The following is a 6,252-nucleotide window of genomic DNA, read 5'->3' as shown; positions in this document are numbered from 1 at the left end:
GAGGCAAAACGCTTAAGAATACTAAATTTGAATGCTCGAAGGCCTTGTAAATAAAGTAGGAAAGCTTGAACTGTTATTCCTTGAAGACGACCCACACATAACAATAATTACCGAAACCTGGTTATACGATAACGTCAGTGATTCGGTTGTATGTCCTCCAAACTATACTGTTTTACGTCTAGATAGCCCAACTAGGGGTGGTGGCGTAGCCATAGTCTTAAATAACCTGTTGTCCGCTGTTGTTATGAACTAACTATAGTCGGATACAACTTTAGAAGACAGGAGGAGGCCCCGCCCAGTTGACCGAAGCGCAGCAGCCAATTCCTCCGCGACTAAAGAAATAGTCCCACTCAAAAAATTGTGACTGCTTCTAAACGCGTATTTGTCGGTATAAATAAGATTTGTGTATCTTGACGAGTGGTTTGGTAAAACTATCATGATGGAAATGCTACCGCACATGCCGGATCGCGAGAGAAAAATAACTCCGTGCCTTCTACAACGCTGTGCGTCGTCTGCTACAGAGCAAGATCGACGGCACCGGGCGTAGCAGTCGCTGGCTTAATAGCACAAGATTCATATATAATTTTTGTGTGTTTGCACAACCTTATTTTTTAATGTGTTGGGATTATTTTTAACTAATATATTTTTCTTTCTTTCGCGGTTGCGAACGTGCGCTCTCGTGAGTTCGCGAACGATCGCGCGCGACATTCCGTGCCAGTTTTCCGCCATGGAGCCCAGCGAGGTGACATCGGAACGCGATCCTTTGTTGCCGAACAAACCGTGCGTCGCCTCGATGACCACACCACCAAGGAGCCTCGGCAAGAACATGAGCGGCCACATCCTGAACAGCGATTCACGCAACATGATCTTCCACTGCTCCACGTTTTGGCGTAACAGGCAGCCTGAACGCAGCGTGAAGGACGCGAGCCAGTTTGTCGCCGACATGCTCGGTGTCAGCGAAAGGACTGTGTTCAGGGTGAGGGAGGAAGTTAAAGCTTCACATTTTTCGGGTGGCAAACTGACGACGCCCTCGCGAAAGCGCCCACGCAATGCGGAGAAGAGGAGACGCAGCGCGAAGTTTGACAGCTTCACGTTGTGCGCGCTGACATCACGTGTGCACGATTTCTTTCGCCGCAACGAGATACCGACGGACGAGGAGATAACTACCGAGTTCTCGGAGCGTATGGAAGTACCATCACTAAGGCGGTGTACTGTGCGTCGCCTGTTTGCCGAGATCGGCTTCAAGCACAAAAAGAGAAGCCGCAACTCGCTGCTTATCGACCGGGATGACATCACCGATTGGCGAAATCGCTACCTCCGTGACATGGAACGCTACCGGGCGGAAGGCCGAAACATCTTCTACCTGGACGAGACATGGGTGACGGCGGGACACATTCGGTCGATCGTGTGGACAGACACCGTGGTGCAGAAGCGCGGACGCCTGTTCGCTCGAGCAAATGGCCTGACGACGGGTCTAAAACAACCTTCTGGGAAAGGTCAGCTCCTGATCGTGACGCACATCGGCAGCGAGGATGGTTTCGTCGACGACTGCTTGGATGTATTCAGAGGCCAAAAGACAGGCGACTAGCACGAAGAAATGGACGGCAATCGCTTTGAGGGCTGGTTCAATGACGTTCTGAAGAAGTTGCCAGCTGGTAGCGTCATTGTTTTAGACAATGCACCTTACCATAGCCGGCGAGAAGAGAAATTGCCGACGACGGCCTGGAAGAAGGAAAAGATACAGGAGGTGCTCACAAGCAAGAACATCACCTGCGGTGAAAGGTTGATAAAGAAGCAGCTGCTTGAGTTGGTGGCATCTGTAAAGTCACGCTTTCTGAGCTACATCGTAGACAACACAGCTGTAAGGGCCGGTTGCATTGTACTCAGGCTCCCGCCGTATCACTGCGAATTTAATCCCATTGAGCTTGTGTGGGCCAAGGTAAATAATCGCATCGCTGCGGACAACAGAGACTTCAAGCTGTCCACGGTCGACGCCATCTTGAGGGAGAAAATCAAGCACGTAACGGCGGAAGACTGAAGGAAGAGCCTTCATCACGTGATAGACTTGGTGGCAAAGTGCAGGCTTGACGCGTTTGGGAGTGAGGACATTCAACCAATCATCATCCAGCTGGGTGAAGATGACACTGAAGAAAGCGACTCCGACTGCGAGCTGTCTGGCATTGAGCTACTCGACGAAGCATAACTCCTTCTTATTAAAGAAAGAACAGCCCTTCTTAGGGCTACCAAAATTTTGCCATTGGGTTCGCAACAGCCAACCATCCATACCGTGACCTCTCAAATAAATAAGCAGTTCCATTTATGGCATATTCCTTATAATAGAAGCTCAATTCTGATAAGCAACGTCCTGCACACATTGTGCTCGATTTAAGAAGTGGCATAGAAACACATTTAAATGCTGGCTTATCTGAATTGAAACTCTATTGTTAACCCTGATTATCGTTGGCGGGCTCAAAATGCTCATTCGGGCAGCCACCGTCGAGTTTGACGCGCCCCATAGTGAAATAGCAGGAGTCAGAGCACGCTTTATGGTTCTGTTAGCAGTCTTACCTGGAAATCACAGTCATGTCATAGCGAGTGGTGGTGAAATAGCAGCAGACAACACGAAACTGACAGCCGCAGTCAGCAGCTTGAATGCCAAAGCACATTCATGTGGTGACATTGTTTATTTTGTTATCTGGCTCACCCAAATAATGCGATAAAGAGAACAAATATAAGACATCATTAGCTTAGTGAGGCCCAAAATGCTCATTCAGGCAGCCACCGTTGAGTTTGACGCACCCCATAGTGAAATAGCAGAAGTCAGAGCACGCTTTATGGTTCTGTTAGCAGACTGCACTGGAAATCACGGTCACGTCATAGCGAGTGGTGGTGAAATAGCAGCAGACAACACTAAACTGACAACCACTGTCAGCAGCTTGAATGCCAAAGCACATTCATGTGGTTTCATTGTTTATTTTGTTATCTGGCTCACACAAGTAATGCGATTAAGAGAACAAATATAAAACATCATTAGCTTAGTGAGGCCCAAACAGCTCATTCAAGCAGCCACCGTCGAGTTTGACGCGCCCCATAGTAAAATTAGTCGGAGCACGCTTTATGGCTCCGTTAGCAGTCTGCACTGAAAATTGAAGTGTTGTCATAGCCAATTTTCAATTTATTAATCTGACTCCAGCAAATAATGCGATTGCAAGCACAATTATTAACATGATTAACTTTGGTAGCATTTTTTCTCATATTTACGTAACCGAAAAATGCTCAGTAAAGTTGAATGTGTTTTAGTGAGTCAACTTGTTCATTAGAAGCCGTAGGCAAAGTGACGGACGGATTCAGACAGTGATATTGGGGAAGTAATAGATGGTGAAAGGTGCAAAAGCTCTCACAGCACTGCTTTGCTGAACTCCATTCACTATAAAACTGCATTTGTAATGATGAAAGCGTCAAGACTGGAAATGATACCCCACTGCACAATGTTATATGTGTGTACCACCACATGTGACGGGCAGCAAAACCATCTGTTCATTAGGACTGAATGCAACAACATAGCAAGGTGCTGTTTCACAATATGGCACCTTTTCATGTGCACTTCTGCCAAGCTACCGTATGCACTGATGCATAAACACATTAACAGAGGAAAGAGACGAAGTAACTGTGCAAGCCACGTGATGCTTTTAACATTTTGTATCTGTCAATGTTTCTGTTGTCACAGTTGATAGAACTTTCTTTGGTGCAAGTTGATTAATCACGTTGCGGCAACAGCACAAGAAGCAAGGTCAGAATAGTAGGAGAAAACAAAGCAAGGTGACAGACTGAGGAGGCTAGGTAGACAAGAGAGAATGGCTTTAATGACATCGAAGAGGCCAGCCCTGCTATTCACAGGACTTGGTGCTTTGAATAAGACGAGTTAATGGAATTGTAAAGAAAGACGTGGCTGCAGCATACTTACAAGAACAAATGCAAAAATAAAAGGATAGAAATAGGAATAAATACATACACGCTCGGAAGAACTCACATATTCACACACATGAACACAAACGCGAGCGCGAAAAGTAAGATATAAAATACAAAAAAGGGCAAAATAACAAATATACACAAACACACAAAAAAACACGCACACATATTTAACGCAGACGCGAGTAGAACTATTAGGAGTCAGTTCACAAGCAGCTGTGCCTACTTTGTCGTACTTTTTTTAAATGTACATATTGGCTCTGTTGCCTTCACTGTCATAGAAATTTTTTGTAGTGACATATCACGACAAAGCGCAAAGCTGTGTTGTGGGAAAGCAAGTCGAGCGCTGACAGCACAGCTTATGCGCGATTGTGTCACCGCAGGCTTTCTACACCTGGCGCGTGCAGTGAGCGAAGAGTTCTAAGCTACACAGCGACGCGAATTCATGCCAAGGTCCCTTGCAACGGCACCAGTGTATCAGTCATATTTTATATTAGCATTCAGGCTGACATTCAGGAAACAAACACTGCTTCCAAATGCCTGACCGTTAACAAACCAATGACATTCGCTCAAGCAGTGCTTAAAGGGAAACTGAGACATCCACCCAAATGTAGCAATTTGCTACAATGGAAACCCAACCGGGTTCCTCGAAAGAAAGCCTCGCCGTTGAAGAAAAATTCGTCCTGGTCCGGGACTCGAACCCGGGACCACCGCCTTTCCGGGGCAGCCGCTCTACCATCTGAGCTAACCAGGCGGCTAGCAGATGGCAGGGCGAAGTCGAATTTGTCGACAACTCGAAGCAAAGGCAAGTGTATGACGTAATAGTTCCGCGGAAATCCGCTAGGTGGAGATAAGTAATTAAAGGGAAACTGAGACATCCACCCAAATGTAGCAATTTGCTACAATGGAAACCCACCCGGGTTCCTCGAAAGAAAGCCTCGCCGTTGAAGAAAAATTCGTCCTGGTCCGGGACTCGAACACGGGACCACCGCCCTTATGGGGCAGCCGCTCTAGCATCTGAGCTAACCAGGTGGCTAGCAGATGGCAGGGCGAAGTCGAATTTGTCGACAACTCGAAGCAAAGGCAAGTGTATGACGTAATAGCTCAGCGGAAATCCGCTAGGTGCAGATATGTAATTAAAGGGAAACTGAGACATCCACCCAAATGTAGCAATTTGCTACAATGGAAACCCAACCGGGTTCCTCGAAAGAAAGCCTCGCCGTTAGCTCAGATGGTAGAGCGGCGGCCCCGCTCTACGATCTACCAAGAAACCAAGATACCAAGACAGCCTAGCCGCCTGGTTAGCTCAGATGGTAGAGCGGCTGCCCTGGGAAGGCGGTGGTCCCGGGTTCGAGTCCCGGACCAGGACGAATTTTTCTTCAACGGCGAGGCTTTCTTTCGAGGAACCCGGTTGGGTTTCCATTGTAGCAAATTACTACAATTGGGTGGATGTCTCAGTTTCACTTTAATTACTTATCTCCACCTAGCGGATTTCCGCTGAACTATTACCTCATACACTTGCCTTTGCTTCGAGTTGTCGACAAATTCGACTTCGCCCTGCCATCTGCTAGCCGCCTGGTTAGCTCAGATGGTAGAGCGGCTGCCCCGGAAAGGCGGTGGTCCCGGGTTCGAGTCCCGGACCAGGACGAATTTTTCTTCAACGGCGAGGCTTTCTTTCGAGGACCCCGGTAGGGTTTCCATTGTAGCAAATTGCTACGTTTGGGTGGATGTCTCAGTTTCCCTTTAATTACTTATCTCCACCTAGCGGATTTCCGCTGAACTATTACGTCATACACTTGCCTTTGCGTCGAGTTGTCGACAAATTCGACTTCGCCCTGCCATCTGCTAGCCGCCTGGTTAGCTCAGATGGTAGAGCGGCTGCCCCGGAAAGGCGGTGGTCCCGGATTCGAGTCCCGGACCACGACGAATTTTTCTTCAACGGCGAGGCTTTCTTTCGAGGAACCCGGTTGGGTTTCCATTGTAGCAAATTGCTACATTTGGGTGGATGCCTCAGTTTCCCTTTAATTACTTATCTCCACCTAGCGGATTTCGGCTGAACTATTACGTCATGCACTTGCCTTTGCTTCGAGTTGTCGACAAATTCGACTTCGCCCTGCCATCTGCTAGCCACCTGGTTAGCTCAGATGGTAGAGCGGCTGCCCCATAAAGGCGGTGGTCCCGTGTTCCGAGTTCCGGACCAGGACGAATTTTTCTTCAACGGCGAGGCTTTCTTTCGAGGAACCCGGTTGGGTTTCCATTGTAGCAAATTGCTACATTTGGGTG

At 47.8% G+C, this 6,252-nt stretch overlaps 1 non-coding gene across 1 annotated transcript; it reads left to right on the top strand.

Moving 5' to 3' along the window:
• Positions 1-5,264: 5,264 nt before the first annotated feature.
• Positions 5,265-5,339, top strand: Trnap-ggg (transfer RNA proline (anticodon GGG)). The gene has a single exon. It is a non-coding gene; the product is annotated as a tRNA-Pro (tRNA).
• Positions 5,340-6,252: the final 913 nt, after the last annotated feature.

The sequence above is a fragment of the Dermacentor silvarum genome, chromosome 6, assembly GCF_013339745.2.
Source record: "Dermacentor silvarum isolate Dsil-2018 chromosome 6, BIME_Dsil_1.4, whole genome shotgun sequence".
In the NCBI taxonomy this organism is placed as follows: Eukaryota; Metazoa; Arthropoda; class Arachnida; order Ixodida; family Ixodidae; genus Dermacentor; species Dermacentor silvarum.
The sequence above is the reverse complement of the archived record's forward strand: the minus strand, read 5'-3'. Positions and strand labels throughout refer to the sequence as shown.